The sequence below is a fragment of the Phyllostomus discolor genome, chromosome 2, assembly GCF_004126475.2.
Source record: "Phyllostomus discolor isolate MPI-MPIP mPhyDis1 chromosome 2, mPhyDis1.pri.v3, whole genome shotgun sequence".
Taxonomy (NCBI): Eukaryota; Metazoa; Chordata; class Mammalia; order Chiroptera; family Phyllostomidae; genus Phyllostomus; species Phyllostomus discolor.
The window spans coordinates 82418440-82434139 of NC_040904.2; the positions used below are offsets into that span (position 1 = coordinate 82418440).

The 15700-nt window shown below is 38.0% G+C and overlaps 1 pseudogene; it reads left to right on the forward strand.

Annotated features, from left to right (window-relative positions):
- Positions 1-13689: 13689 nt before the first annotated feature.
- On the forward strand, positions 13690-14476 carry LOC114491033 (annotated as a pseudogene).
- The last annotated feature ends 1224 nt before the right edge of the window (positions 14477-15700 follow it).

Here is a 15700-nt window from a genome sequence, read left to right on the forward strand (position 1 = left end):
TGATTTTTAAATTTCAGCTTCTGAAGTTTTAAAATCATTTAATTCTTTAATTACAAGCTCTATAGAGTATTAGTAAATTTATAATGACACAGCATGATATAACCTCTCCTACTTGTGAGCTAGAGAAGACAAAACTTAGTATGACAACATCTATTACGTATGTACACATAAAATGTTTTTGAATAAATATAGTTCTTGTATCATGCTATATTATATATTTATGTTGTTTTCTACTATAGCATACTCCCTTTATTGCCTCATATACCCAATACTGGTACACAGACATCTTAATAATTTTTTTTTTCAAGGAATGAATGAACCCTGTGTATCTAACAAGTTTACCTTCTGAAAAATAAATAGAAAAATCATGTGTTTAGTTAAAATTTTGTTTTAATGAACAAATTAATGAAAACTTCAAATTGATATAAATGATTCGTGATATTAGTTTTAAATTTCTGAAACATGAATAAGACTCAGACCCATCCAAGGATGCAAGGAAGTTTTTAGCTCTGATGTAGAAACAGTTATCTATTAAACACCCAGTATTTTCCCCTTGTACACAGTCCAAATATAGTCCCATCTTGACAGATTTAAAATGTAACCTGAGAGTTATGATATTAAACTAAAGAATTAAAGTTTTAACATTTATTTTGATTTCTAGAGTTGAATGGGTTATAGATATTACATTCTGCATCTCTGATATTTCATCAGCATCATTTATTAACAAATATTTAAAACCATGTGGTGAGATTGACTTGTTGATAAAGCAGACTTGAGTCAGCAAGCAATGCCAACTTCAGAGCAATTTTTCTGGGCTGAAAATGAGGACAAAAGAAGACCGATCTGTAGAGGGGACATAAATGCTGAGCATAGAATACATATTCTTCAGTCTACCCAATTCTGGGTACTCAAATAGTTGGCAATTCATTCTGGTAACAGAAAATCGTGTATCAGGATTTGGTTTCCCTAGTTGATTATAATTAATCGGACAGATACAAGTTTTACATTGATATTTAATTTTCCTAAAAATCAAAAGAGAAACTAGAAAGCTCCCTAAAACTACTTTAGGAGTTTAATAGAATGATTTAAAATCATGTTCCTTCCTCATACAATTTGTTTAATTCATAGGGAATATCCAACACAAATTTTAAACACCATTTCATTGTAAAGGTTAATAACCCATTTCATCTGGTAATTTGCAAATTATGTGGCAAATGTTATTGAAAGATGTTTCCAAAACTGCACTAATGTTACTACAAAAGTGTGCCTTACTCATATACAAGGCCTGTTCAGAAAGTATCCAGCCATGCACTATGAAAAATAGAGACATTTCCTGAAGAAGATACAAGAAACAGTGTACATGGGACAATGACACCTCAGTCCCCTTCAAAGTAGGCACCTTGGGACCTCATATAGTTGTTCCAGTCACTGTCAACTGCCACATCATATTTTCCTGAATCTTACTGATGATCTGAAATCTCCTCCCTTTCAAAGGTGATTTTAGTTTTGGGAAAAATCAGAAGTGGCAGGGCACCAAATCTTGGCTGTAGGGGGACTGAGTCACCTGGGTGATTTGATGTTTTGCCAAGAAACTCTGCACAAGGCATGATGCTTTAGCAGGTGCATTGTCATGATGAAGCTGCCAGCCACCAGTTTCCCATACCTTCAGCCTTCTGAATCACCAGAATAGTTAAGTGGAGGAATGTTCAAGCTTAATGTGAAATCTGATGCAGTCTCATTGCTTTACTTGTTCAATCATTTTGAATGGGATGGCCATACAGTACACATGCTCATTCAATGGCATCTACTGCCCCCCACTGACCTGTGCAGTGAAGTTGTCATGGTTCACTCTTGTGTGTTCCAGTCCACTCTCCTTGGCTGCCAGGTTAGAGTGATGTCATGAAAACATTCTCATTATTATTAACAGTGGTTGGACTTTTTCTGGACAGACCTTGTATTTTTGGTAAATTTTGACTTCTCTTGAATTCAGAAGTGATACAAATGAATTATGATAATTAAACTAGTGCTTATACAATAGACTTTAGATTAAAGGAAAGAATTTAAGGAACTTCAAAATTGAAAAATAGGAATTGTAAGGAAAAATCTTAAGGCAAGATGCCAATTTCTAAGCAAATATTAAGGGCCATGTTCCGACTTTAACCCATTTGAGTTAATTTATCCTTCTCAGCAGTCTGAATATAAAGTCCTAACTAAATAGAAAAAAAATTCCTGCTAAATTGGTCAGCAAAGGCTTTGTAGAGAAGGTGGGAAGTGAGCTAGGATTTTTTTGCCTCACAGGAGAGGTGTAATGTGAACAGAGGTCATAAAGAAGCACCTTTCCCACCTCTTCTAGAAGTCATACAATTTCTAGAATCTTTCTTTGAAATTATATATATAATGCCTTTAATATGATACCCGAGATACCTTTACATTTTTCTTGCTTCTCAAAAGACTTTTCTCAAAATACTTCCTTATTTAGGACTCCTCCATAATCTTAGTGTTATGAATCCGTATTGCCCATCAATTTCATTTCAATTTGTTTCATTAATTATCTTGATTTTTCTAACTATATATTATTTGAGTTCATTTTATCTCATTATATTCTGCACTCGCCATGTACTGACCCTAAGCCAAGCCCTTCTCTTCATGGTTCTTTGAATAAGTCACTTTCTTTCTTCATTTGGTACCTTTTACCCTACCTGGACTACCTTCCTCATGTCCCTCCATTTACCCAAATTCTACCCTTCTTTAATGCTCTGACCAAGGTCTATCCAACTTCACTAGGACAAACCCATTTGTCTTCTTCCCAACCTCCCAAGCTCTTGTTACCCATATAATACCTCTCAAGTCTCAATTTTTTGCCTTGCTCTGGCACTTCATGGGTATAAGTCACATTCTCCTCAGTTTGATAGCAAGCTCATTAATGTCAAGATTATGCATATTTCCAAGATGTACCCTGAGGACACAGCAAAGAACAAAGCAGGAAAAAATCTCTGCCCCCAGAATTAAATTATAGAACAATATGATAATGCAGGCCCATGTCTGTGCTGATGTAGCTCTGCAGGGAAACTCCTATAATGACAGCCTGTTAAGACTTGTTGGGGAAAGGGTCTACCAAAGGAACTGTAGAAAAATGATGAATGTTGCTCCTAGTTCACCTCTTAGCCATTAAATGATGTGGGGTCAGTTATAAACTCAGTGAAAAAACCATGTAGCTCGTTTCTTGTTATTCTAAATTTATTTCTTATAAATTTATGAAAAGTTTTATGTTGTATGACAAAACAGTTGCAATTTATTGCATCACTTATTCATACATTCATACAATAAATACTTTATAGTGCCTACAATTGTTGAAGGAAGTCATCTTGAGGATGTTGCCCCTGGTTGATACATGAGCTGGACCCAGGTCCTCACTCTGTCCCCTGTCCTTGGAATGTGTGTTCTTCCCACTGTTCTCACAGTGGAAGTTCTTTTCAAGGATGAAGCCTTGAGACAGTGTTGGTGAGACCATGTGAATACATGACTGAACTGAGTTAAGGCCTCTACACAAACTTTGGAGGTTCTAGCAGGCAGGCATAGAGATCTACTCACCTTGTGGCCACCCAAAACAAGCCTGGTAAGTACCCTTGCTTATTAAAACTGCTACCCACCAGTCTGGAGCAGCCTGCCTTTTTCTTTGGTTTCTCCTTGTGCTCTGTGTATAGGAGCCTCTTTGAGAACCAACAGCTGTGTGTCATCACAATCATACATTCTGTTTCATGGAGTTTCTTACAGAGGAGACTGGGGAAGCAGATATAAATAAATACATATATGAGGAAAAAAAGCAAAAGATAGTAAGTGGGAATACTGAGGACAAAACAGAGCAATGTGATAAAGAATGACTGTGAGTTACTTCAGATCATATGGTTGGAAGGCATCTATAGGAAAGGTGAGCAGTCAAGCTGAGACATGAGCAGCAAGAAGCCAGTGATGGAAGTTTTGGGGAGAACATGTTAAAGACAGAGGAGAAGTAGTGAAAATTCATTAAGACAGAAATAAGCTTTGCTTATTTGAGGAGCCCATAATAGGCAGGGAAAAGTGGTTGGTGATGAGATTGAAAAGTTGATCTTGAAGGTTTTGTAATGTACACTATAGAACTTGTACTTAATTTTCAATGCAATGAGAAGCCTTGGGAAGGGGTATTAGTTTCTTATTGCTATTATAACAAATTGCCATGAACTCAGTAGCTTAAAACAACATAAATTTATTCTCTCACAGTTCTGGAGCTTAGAAATCTGAAATGAATATTTCCGGGCTAAAATTAAGGTGTCAACATCCCCTCTAGAGGCTGTAGGGGAAAATCTATTTCCTTGCCTTCTTGAGTTTGTCTACATTTCTTGGCTCATGCCTCCTTCCATCTCCAAAGGCTGATATGACCAGTTAAATCTTTCCCACATTATGTCACTCTGATTCTGGCTCTTCTGCTTCTGATTTCAATATTTAAACAATTACATTGGGCCAGCTGGATACTCCAGGATTATTTAATTTCCCCCTTACCATGTAACATACCATATGAACAACTTTCAAGGATTTAGGATAAGTGCATCTTTGGGGGGATCATTATTCTGCCAACCAAACCAGAGTTTTTTAAAGCCAGGCAATGTCATTATTTATATTTTATAAATGCACACTGTACAAATTGTTCAGTAAACAGATCATGAAGGGTAAGGGCAGAAGTGGGGAGACCAGCTAGGAGGATATTGCAGTAGTTCCGCATGAAGAGGATAGTAGTGGAAATGGAGAAATGTAGATGGAATTGGGTTATTTTGGAGGATGAGCCAATAAAACTTGCTGATGATTTATATTTGAGAGGGAGATATGAGGGGATAAAAAGAGCTAGTGTGGAAAATGCCTAGATTTTTTTGCCTTCAGCATCTGAGTTGAAGGAGGCTAGAGGAGGAATGCTTTCTTAGGGACAGCAAGGGAGAAGAAGGTCTGGATTTAGGAATATGTTTTATCCATGTCATGTTTGAGATGCTTAATTATCTAAGTGGATATGTTGAACAGGCAGTTGAATATAAAAAACATAGTAAAGACTAGGAGTCATTAGTGTATATGTGTATAATTTGTTTTAAAGACTTGGAACCGAGTAATATAATCTAGGGAGAGTAGGAAGGCAGAAAAGAGAATGGTACTGGGAGGGAAGCCTCTGAGACTCTGGTTTATATTAGTCCAGATTACCTAGCATACAAAATAGATGGTGGGAGTAGAATGCAGTGGTGTAGAAATTACAGGAAGTATCCTAAAAAGTGCCAAATCAAAGAGCTCGAGTTTAATTTAGTAGGCCATGAATAAATTTGTCAAGCACTGATGCTATCAAATCTGAAGTTCAGATAACTCTGTGTATGAGTCATTGCTTTATTCCTTATGTTACATTTTGCATTTTGGTAAGGCATAGATGATAAATTAACAAATGTTTGAGTGTCCCTTATGCACCATGTATGGTTAAGGATGTGGAATAAAGAATAATGTCTTAAACTAAGATTGTTATTTAAAAAATCAAGACAACAAAAAAGACTCTAAATTTAATATGATATTTGTTTGCTTTTCTGGTCATGTTTCACTCATTGATGAAGGGTTGATAGTGCTTATTATAATACCAAGCATAGTGCTGATAGGCAGTAGTAAATCAAAGCAATATAAGGCCCCATCCATGTTTGCTGTGACTTCTCAACATACTGGGAGGCAGTCATGTAAACAAATAATTAGAATGCAAAGTGATAGCATCTTGAGTATAATCATATATTCAGAACTATGGGAAAACAGATGGGAATGAATTAATTTGCCTGGGCATGTTAAAAAGCGTTGTGTAACAAAGCTGCCTTTTCCATAATAAAATAACACTTTATTTTGGCAGTAGAGAGAAAATCTTGTGAGAGAAGCAAATCTCCACAGCCCACAAGTCTGTTCCAGATCCTCATTGTTCCCCTGGGGAAGTAGCCACCACTGCTGCCAAAGCTGTGACGAATACAAGGAGCCATTGCTCTTCCATTCACTCTGGCCTCAATGATTCCCTGAAGCACAAAGACTGAGGGATCATTTGTACATGTCTTTACTAGACGTGGAGATACCACAGTGAAACAAAATGCAGTGATATACAATTAAAACAGTAGTTCTCAACCCTTTCTATCCATTGAGAAAGCAAGTTGGCAGATACACTCCCATGGGCTGCCTCATGTAATGAATGAGCACTTGTCTGCTACCTTAGGTATGATTCCTCTTCATTTTTCTTCCATTCAAGATAGCATATCATCATGTAAGGGAATGAGGAAGGTATTATTAAGATAATGTGGAATCCACTCTAATTATATAAAAAAGTAAATCATATTACACTATGGTACTTTATTATTAAGAAGGCATTAATTACCATGCATCTCATAGCTGATTGTGACAGATCAGGATGTTGAAATAGTCTAAAGGCTGCTGATCTGGTTTATATGAGTGGATTGCTCATCTTGCATTTATGGTTCCAGATAGTGAGGCCTCCTTACTTATCTCCAAGTCTACCTCCTATGGTCGATTTCTTGTGGTCGATTTATATTTCCATAGCACTGTGGTCAGATAAAATGCTTGATGTGATTTCAATTTTTCTTAAATATATTGAGAGTTTTTTTGTGTCCTAATATGTGTTCTATTTCAGAAAACATTCCATGTGCACTTGAAAAGAATGTATATTCTGCTGCTCTGAGGTGCAGTACTCTGAAGATATCAATTAAATGCCTTTGATCTAGAGTGTATTTTAAACCCACCATTTCTTTGTTGATTTTCTGTCCAGAAGATCTATCCATTGTTGTTAATTGATGTTACAATCCCCTACTATGACTGTATTTCTGTCACTTTCTCCTTTTATGTACATTATGGATATACTTTATATATGTAGGTGCTCCTATGTTGGGTGCATACATGTTTATAGGGTTATATTCTCTTTTTTTTTTAAGATTTTTATTTATTTATTTATTTATTTATTTATTTATTTATTTATAGAGAGGGAAGGGAGGGAGATAGGGAGAGAGAGAGAGAGAAACATCAATGTGCAGTTGCTGGGGATTATGGCCTGCAACCCAGGAATGTACCCTGGCTGGGAATCGAACCTGGGACACTTTGGTTCTCAGCCCGCGCTCAATCCACTGAGCTATGCCAGCCAGGGGCGGGTTATATTCTCTTGATTGTTTTTTTATCATTATGCAGTGTCCTCCTTTGTCTCTCATTATAGCCATTGTTTTAAAGTCTATTTTTTCAGATATAAATATTGCTGTCCCAGTTTTTTTCCTTCCCATTTACATGAAATATTTTTTCCAGTCCTTTATTTTTAGTCTTTGTGTATCTTTTGTTCTGAGGTGGGTCTGTTGAAGACAGTATATATATGGGTCTTGCTTTCTTATCCACTTAGTTACCCTATGTAGTACAACTGGAGTATTTGAGCCATTTATATTTAAAATCTATAGATATGTATTTATTGCCATATTAGTCTTTTAATTAACTGTGTTTGTCTTATTTTTTCCTTCTTCTTAGTAAAGCATGCCCTTTAAGATTTGATGTAATACTCATTTATTGGAAACAAACTCCTTTAGCTTTCTTTTGTCTGGGAAGCTCTTTATTTGTTTTTTTAATTTTAAATCATAACCTTCCTGGGTGAAGCAGCCTTGGTTGTAGGTCCTTGCTTTTCATGTCCTTGAATATTGCATGCCAATCTCTTATGGCCTGAAATATTTATTTTGAGGAATCAGCTGACAGTCTTATGGGAGCTCCCTTGTAGTAACTAACTGTTTTTCTCTTGCAGCTTTTAAGATTCTCCCCTTGTCTTCAAGTATTGCCATTTTAATTAAGATGTGTGTTGGTGTGAGTGGACCTCTTTGATCCATCTTATTTGCAACTCTCTGTGCTTCCTGGACTTGTATGTGTTTTTCCTTTATTAGGTTAAGGAAATTTTCAGTCATTATTTCTTCAAATAGATTCTTGGTCCCTTGCTCTCTCTCTTCTTTTTTATGATATTCTTATGATGTGGATGTTGTTATACTTATTATTGTCCCAAATGCCCATTAAAGTATCCTCAATTTTTTTAAAATTCTTTTTCCTTTTTGCTACTCTGACTGGGTGTTTTTTTCTACCTTGTCTTCCGAAATGCTGTTTCAGTCCTCTGCTTCATCTAAGCTACTATTTTTTCCTAGTATATTATTTATTTTAGAAATTGCATTCTTTATTTCTAGCTGGTCTATTTTGTTGTCATTTCTATGTTGTTCTTCATGCTGTTGAGCATCCTATAATCATTATTTTGAACTCTATATCTGATAAATTGCTTGCCTCCACTTCATTTATCTCTTCTTCTGGAGAATTATCTTGTTCTTTTATATGGGGCTCATTTCTTTGTTTTCCCATTTTGCATGACTCTCTGTGTTCGTTTCTATATTAGGTATATCTGCAAAGACTCTGGTGCAGACCCTATGCCCAACACTGTCTTTGGCCCTGGGCAACCAGCTTGAAACTATCATATATACATAGCTTATGGCTCCCTCTACTGAGCTTGCATGTGTGCTGAAAGGACCAAGGTGCACACCAAGGCCAGCTTTTACCAGCACTGGGCCCAGGGGAGGATCAGCTAATGTCTCAAACACCCAGAGAGCTGCCTCTGCCTGTAGACTGCCTGTTAGGCTTATTCACTGAAATAGCACTGACTGTACACCTCAGCAGAGCTTGAACTCCACAGAGTAGGGCAAGAGGAATTTCTGCAGGGGAGGCTCTTGTTTCTTCACAAGCTGAATGCTGCATGGAGGGAAGAGCTCTGCCTGTGAAAATTGGCTTCTTAAGTAGGGGGAATGACTGAGCACAGGGATTCTGGCAGCTGGCCCTTCAGTTCTCTCCCCAGAATCACCAACCTGAGATTTCCTCACACAGCTCAGGTCCACTATACCCTCCAGGGTCCAGTGTAAGTAGTAGTCCCAGTGTGATGATGTAGTTTCTTCTATAAGTCCTTGGTTATAAGTCTTCTCTCCAGGTAGTCTGTAGTTGTTTATTCAGGATGATTTTTCTATAACATAGTTGTAATTCCAATGTGGTCTTGGGAGGAGGTTATTGTAGTTTTCACCTGCTCTGCCATCATCTTGGATCCCACTGTAATTTCTTTATCCACTAGAATCTTCAGTATTTTCTAGTCTGGATCTAAAGTAAGTATCTTTAAATTGTATTGCTTGAAGTATTTTGATGCTCTAAATCAGAATTTGTTATTTATATTAGTATAAATATCACCATTTGGATATACTTTATATAATTGATATAAATATTGATATAAATATTTATAATCTTGATGATTAAGATGAATGTTAGCCCTGGCTGGCGTAGCTCAGTGGATTGAGCGCGGGCTGGGAACCAAAGTGTCCCAGGTTCGATTCCCAGCCAGGGTACATTCCTGGGTTGCAGGCCATAACCCCCAGCAACCGCACATTGATGTTTCTCTCTCTCTCTCCTTATCTCCCTCCCTTCCCTCTCTAAAAATAAATAAATAAAATATTTAAAAAAAAAGATGAATGTTAATCCTGAGGTAAAAGAAAGAAAAAGAAGTGCCAATTGGTACTTCTTTTTTTGGAAAGTCATAGTTTTATTTTTCTGGGGTTTTTTGTTTGTTTGTTTATAGTTTCCTCCCCATTAGTGTAAATGGATTTACCTTGACTCTCCTTTATAATTACCAAGGACCTTTCAGCCCTCAAAATCTGAACTCACAGCTGAGCTTGATGTATTTTTAAACACTAAGATATAACACACATGTAATACAGTATACAAATAAAATGTGTACAGGCCAACAAATTTTGACCTATTTCTATACCTGTGTAATGTAATCAGCACCAAGATCAGCCTTAGTGTTTTTTCAGTTCTTTTAGGTGACATGAACTCTGAGATATCCAGCACTTTTCCTCATTTTGTATTTCTACCTCTACCTTTCTTTCCTTCCCATTTTCCCTGCTCCCATCTCTAGGTCTGTTCCTATTGTTTTGCCCATTTTTTTCCATCTTCTCTACATCCTTCTCTACTTAGAGCAACTCTCTCTGGTTCTATTCTGCCTTTTGTTCTTCCACCTACTCTCACTTCCGTTTGTGTATGTGGACATTCCTGGGCTTATTATAGCTGGTTGCATAACCTCATCACTCACTACTCTAGGTTTCTGCAGGAGCTCCAATTGGGCCCCAAGTCAGAGCACTTTCTGAGAAGGTGAAGTGGCATGACTGCAATCAACCACTTCAAGTCCCCAGTATTTGGGAGAAACAGGCTGTCTCCTCTTTTAAGGAGGCAGCAACACTCTGACTCCATCACACTGATACAAGCTGGCTTTCAAACCTGAGGATCATGTGCTAAATGATGCCAACCTGATTCTGGTTAAGTCATTCTGACACTGGCATAAGAACAGCAAGTGAAGGTAGCTTTATAGAAAGAAAATAATGGCAGTACATCATGAATTTATGTTCCTCATGAATTTATGAATCAAAATGAAATGTTTTTATTATAAAAGTGTTACTTTTATACATGCTCATAGGAAAAAACTGGAACAAAGAAGATATAAAAATAAAAAATGTATAAAAGGAAATTTAAAAAATATATACAGATGGGGTGGCTACCTAAATAACTACTACCATCATTTTAACATGCATCCTTGCAGAATTATTTATCACATTCCCTTAGGAAAGTGACATTATACTGGAACTAGCATTTTAACTTAACAATATTGAAAAGAAATCTGTTTATACCAACAAGCAAAAATCTACCCCATAGTTAAGTGCCCAGATGAGAAACACCTGGGAACCCCAGATTTTTTCTCCCAGACTCCTAAGAAGCTTGGGTCACATGCTTATCAAGCAAAACCCAATTCTTGTTCAGGCCTCCCCCAGTGTCCCAGTTAGAGTTACAGTGCAGAAGCACCTCACCCCAGGGGCCTCTGACAAGTAAGTGAACTGGGCTGGGCCCACAGGCTGTGCAGGGGACAGGCTGCCCAAGGCTAAAAAAACGGGGAGTGAGCTGTGCATGGCCATTAGTCTCTCACCCGCCTGCCTGCCAGGAGGCAGAAGGCCCTGAGGCTCTGATGGCTTTGGGCTAGCACCCCAGGGCCCCACTCAGAGGCCTGCCAAAGTCCAAGGCCACAGCAACCTAAATGTGCTGTTCCACTGCAATGCCCCCCTAGCCAGTTGCTCCTAGCAGCAGCAAGGGCTCTAGAATTCATTTCAGAAGACCACTGTTGCCTGTCCCTTCAGCCTCAGGAGACTACATACTTGCATGTTCCATTATTTTCTTTCAGCTTTATTGAGATGTAATCAGCATATAACATTGTATAAATTTAAGCTGCACAACGTGGTGATTCACTTCGCATCTGTATTGTGAAATGACTGCAACAATAAGGTTGGTTAACACCTCCATCATCTCTCATAATTACCGTTTTCCTGTGTATGGTGAGATCTTTTAATATTTGTTCTCTTAGCAACTTTCAAATATATAAAACAGTTTCTTAACTACAGCCTCTGTAGTACACCGGACGTTTGTGTGCTTTAACCAGCATTGCCCCGTTCCCCTCGATCCTCAGCCCCCGACAACAACCTTTCTATTCTCTGTTTCTATGAGTTCCACGTTTTAGATTATATATATATATATATATATATATATATATATGTATGATCATGCCATATTTGTCTTTCTCTCTGACTTATCTCACATAGCATAATGCCTTCAAGGTCCATCTGTATTATTTGAAATGGCAGGATTTCGTTCTTTTTTATGGATGAATAATATTCCACTGTGTGTATATTATATAAATGTATATATACATACTTATGTATAATACACACAGCAGGTCCTCAAATAAATTTGTTTCATTAAACATCATTTTGCTATCATGTTAATAAGAAAAACAGTTAATTCTCAGCTGAGGCCACTTTCTGTGTGGAGTTTGCAGGTTCTCCCTATGTTTGTGTGAGTTTTCTTGGGGGACTCTGGTTTCCTCCCACAACCCAATATGGTGAACTGGCATGTCTAAATTGGCCCAGTCTGAGTGAGTGTCACTATGTGACTGTGCCCTGTGATGGACGGGCGTCCTGTGCAGGGTGGGGTCCCACCTTACTCCCTGAGCTGCCAGGAAAGGCCCCAGCTATTTGTGACCCTGAACTGGACTAAGCAGTTTGTAAAATCATTATCTTATTTGTTTTTATTAATATTTCTTAAATGTATGTATAGCTCACATTTATTTTAATGTTTAACATTAGAAGGGTTGGGGTCATTATTTTCAAGTTTGGTGATGTTTTTGTGACCAGAAATATGCTGTAAGTATTTAACGCATGTTTATAATAATTAGGCAAGGGTGAAATTGGTTTCATTATATATTGTTTTGCTTAAAGTCACAGTTTCCAAGAACATATTCACAGCTTTAAGCGAGGATTTTGTGTATGCATGTGTATGTATAATGTGAGAGATATATATTTACATTTATAGATACTTCTGAGTATCCAGCCAAAGGAAATAAAACTACTATTTTGAAGAAATCTGCACTCTTGTGTTCTTTGCAATAGTATTCACAGCAACCAAGACAATGAAACAACCTGAATGTCCATCAGGAGATGAAGGGGTTTCTTTGTTAGGTTCATCCCTTTATTTCCAACACCTTGAAGAGTGTCTGGCCCTTTGTAGTGCTCTGAAAATATTTGTTGAATTAATGAAAAAATGACACTTTCCTGCTCAAGAATTTGCAATCGTCCTTCAATGGTTTCCAAACCAAATTGATTTTCCTCACTGGTATTCCAGATACTCCAGTCTGCCTGTATCTTACCTATTGCTGTGTTTCTTCTTCTCACCTCAGGGCACTTGGCAATGTATGTATACCCCTCACTGTCCCTCTGTGCACTTGCTTTAGTTAATTTGCTCATAATGTTTCGATCACTGAAAATACCTCCTCCCTTTCTTTCCAGCCAAATCTTACACATCCTTGAGATCAAATTTGACCTGCTCCATGAGGACTTTTCTGGGTTCTTAAAATCAAATTGATTTTTCTTTTCCCTGATTTACATGATACTTACCTACTTTTATAATAAACTTGCAACTTTATCAAGTGGGACTTACCATATTTTTCGGACTATAAGACGCACTTTCCCCACTGCCAAATTTGGGAGGAATAATGGTTGTTAATGCTGCTGTTGAGTTCTATTTACATTTACATTGGTGAAATACTATCTTATTTATGTTATTAAATATTTTACCACAATTTTTGCTTCAAAATTGTTTTTCTATTTTCCTCTTCTAAAACCTAGGTGTGTCTTATGGTCCAAAAAATACAGTATATGTCTCTTGATAATAAAAATCTTGACTTAACTCACTGGTCATGTTATATATCTCTTGGAATCCTGAAAATAAACTGAGCTAGATTCTCAATATATACTATGCTGATCACTATAATTTCAGTTTGTTTACCCTTAATCAAACACTTACAATACACAAGGTATTGGAAAATACAGTGGGTAGAGTGGGCACAAAATGTGAAAATGGTGGAGAGAGAAAGTTCTTAGTTTTTACTTATGGCTCCTGACAAGAAGCTTGAAATCTAGTGGGGAAAAAGAACTTACATTACTAAGTAATGTTCAGTTTAGGCTGTGATATTAAAAAGCTCAAGCATCTTTTATGAAAACATGGTGGAGGAGGATCCTGACCTTCAGTGTGTTGGCTCAAGAACCATGGCGCCCTCTAGGAAGTTTTTCCCAAGTGGAAATTGGAAGACAAATGGGTGGAAGATGAGTCTGGAGGAGCTCATCAGCAGTCTGAATGCGGCTGGCTGACTCCGAGGTGGTTTGTGCAGTCCCACCACCTACACTGACTTCGCCAGGTAGAAGCTAGATCCCCAGTTTGCTGTGTCTGCCCAGAACTGCTACAAAGTGACTAATGGGGTCTTTACTGGGGAAACCAGTCCCCGTGTGATCAAAGACTGTGGAGCCACATGGGTGATCTTGAGGCACTTGGAGAGAAGGCACTTGTTTGGGGAGTCAGATGAGCTGATTGGATAGAAAGTGGTCCATGCCCTGGCTGAGGGATTTGGAGAGATCCTTTCCTGAGGAGAAGCTAAATGAGAGGGAAGCTGGCATCACCGAGAAGGTTGTTTTTGAACAAACCAAGGTCATCATAGATGATGTGAAGGACTGCTCCAAGGTTGTTCTGGCCTATGAGCCACTACGAGTGGGCCATTGATACAAGCAAGACTAAAACACCCCAACAGGCCCAGGAAGTATATGAAAAGCTCTAGGGCTGGCTTTAGTCCAATGTCTCTGATGCAGTGATTCAGACCACATACATCATTTATGGAGGGTCTGTGACTGGGGCAACCTACAAGGAATTGGCAAGTTGATCTGATGTGGATGGCATCCCCTTATGTGGTGCTTGCCTCAACCCCAAATTTGTGGACATCACCAATGTCGAACAATAAGCCCCATCCATCTCCCCTACCCTCCCTGTTATGCAATGCACAAGCCCAATAATAGACCCCCTATCCCCTCACATACTTCTGATGGTGTCCTGCCCCCTCTTGTAGCCTAATCCAAACTGTACCTCTTCCTTTTTTTATTTGCATCTTCTCCTGTATTGGTTGAGACCAGGCAAATCCCTTCTCTACTTACTATGGTCATTGTAACGGGCGAGTTTGTTTGTGAGATCCCCTAGTCCCCAGTGAAGGCAGGAAAGAGAAGCCATCCTCCTTTCCCAACTCACTCCTTGGGGTCAAGTGCTGAGAGGCAACCCTGTCCTCCCGTCAGAGGCCAGGGGTGCTGCTCTCACCCCTGGTGCCAACACCTGTGTGCATTGTATATGTGAGCTGTCCCAGTTGGGTGGAAAGAATAAATACTTGGCACTAAAAAAAACCACAAACACATACAGTGAAGACAGTGAATAGAGGAAGAAAGATTTCCCAAATGGATGTGTCATCTGAGAGGAACCTTGCAAGATAAGTAGAATAATAACTGGCAAAGAACATAAGGAAAAGAAGCCAGGGGGAACTGCATGATAATAGCCTGGAAGCTTGAAATAAGACTTAATAAAGAAAACTGATACTAAACTGTGCTGACTGAAGGTTACTTATACGTATGACAAAAGGAAATATACAGGTAATATAAAAGGGATGGAGAAATAGATTGGAAATTGTTCTATTTGGTTTCTTCCTGTTTATTTTTTGCCCCTGCCAATTCACCAAATCCTCTCTCTATAAGGTCACAATCAACTCTCAATGCCAGCTCCAAAGAATTACCTTCCTAAGTGTAGTGTTTGGTACTAGTCTCTCGTGATATACTCACTGCATATATCTTCCTGACAGTCATCTCAGGTTTTTATGCCAGGAAGTGTTTGTCTCTTTTTCCTTAATGAGGCTCATGTTGCCCTGCCTCCCTCTTCTTGGCCTCCCTCTTCTTTCATCTTGAGTTTTTCCTAGATTAGCTCATTTATTCTTGTTTTTTCAACTATCTTCCATCTGCTATTGACTTCCAAGCCATTTTGGCATATATTCATATCAATAAAATTATTTGGAATATATTCTAAATACATACATTTTATCTATAAATTAGATATACCACTATATTATACTATAAAACATGAAAATAGAAATTAAAATGCAATGAGACTAAATAAAAATATTAACACTTTACATATTAATGCTATAAAA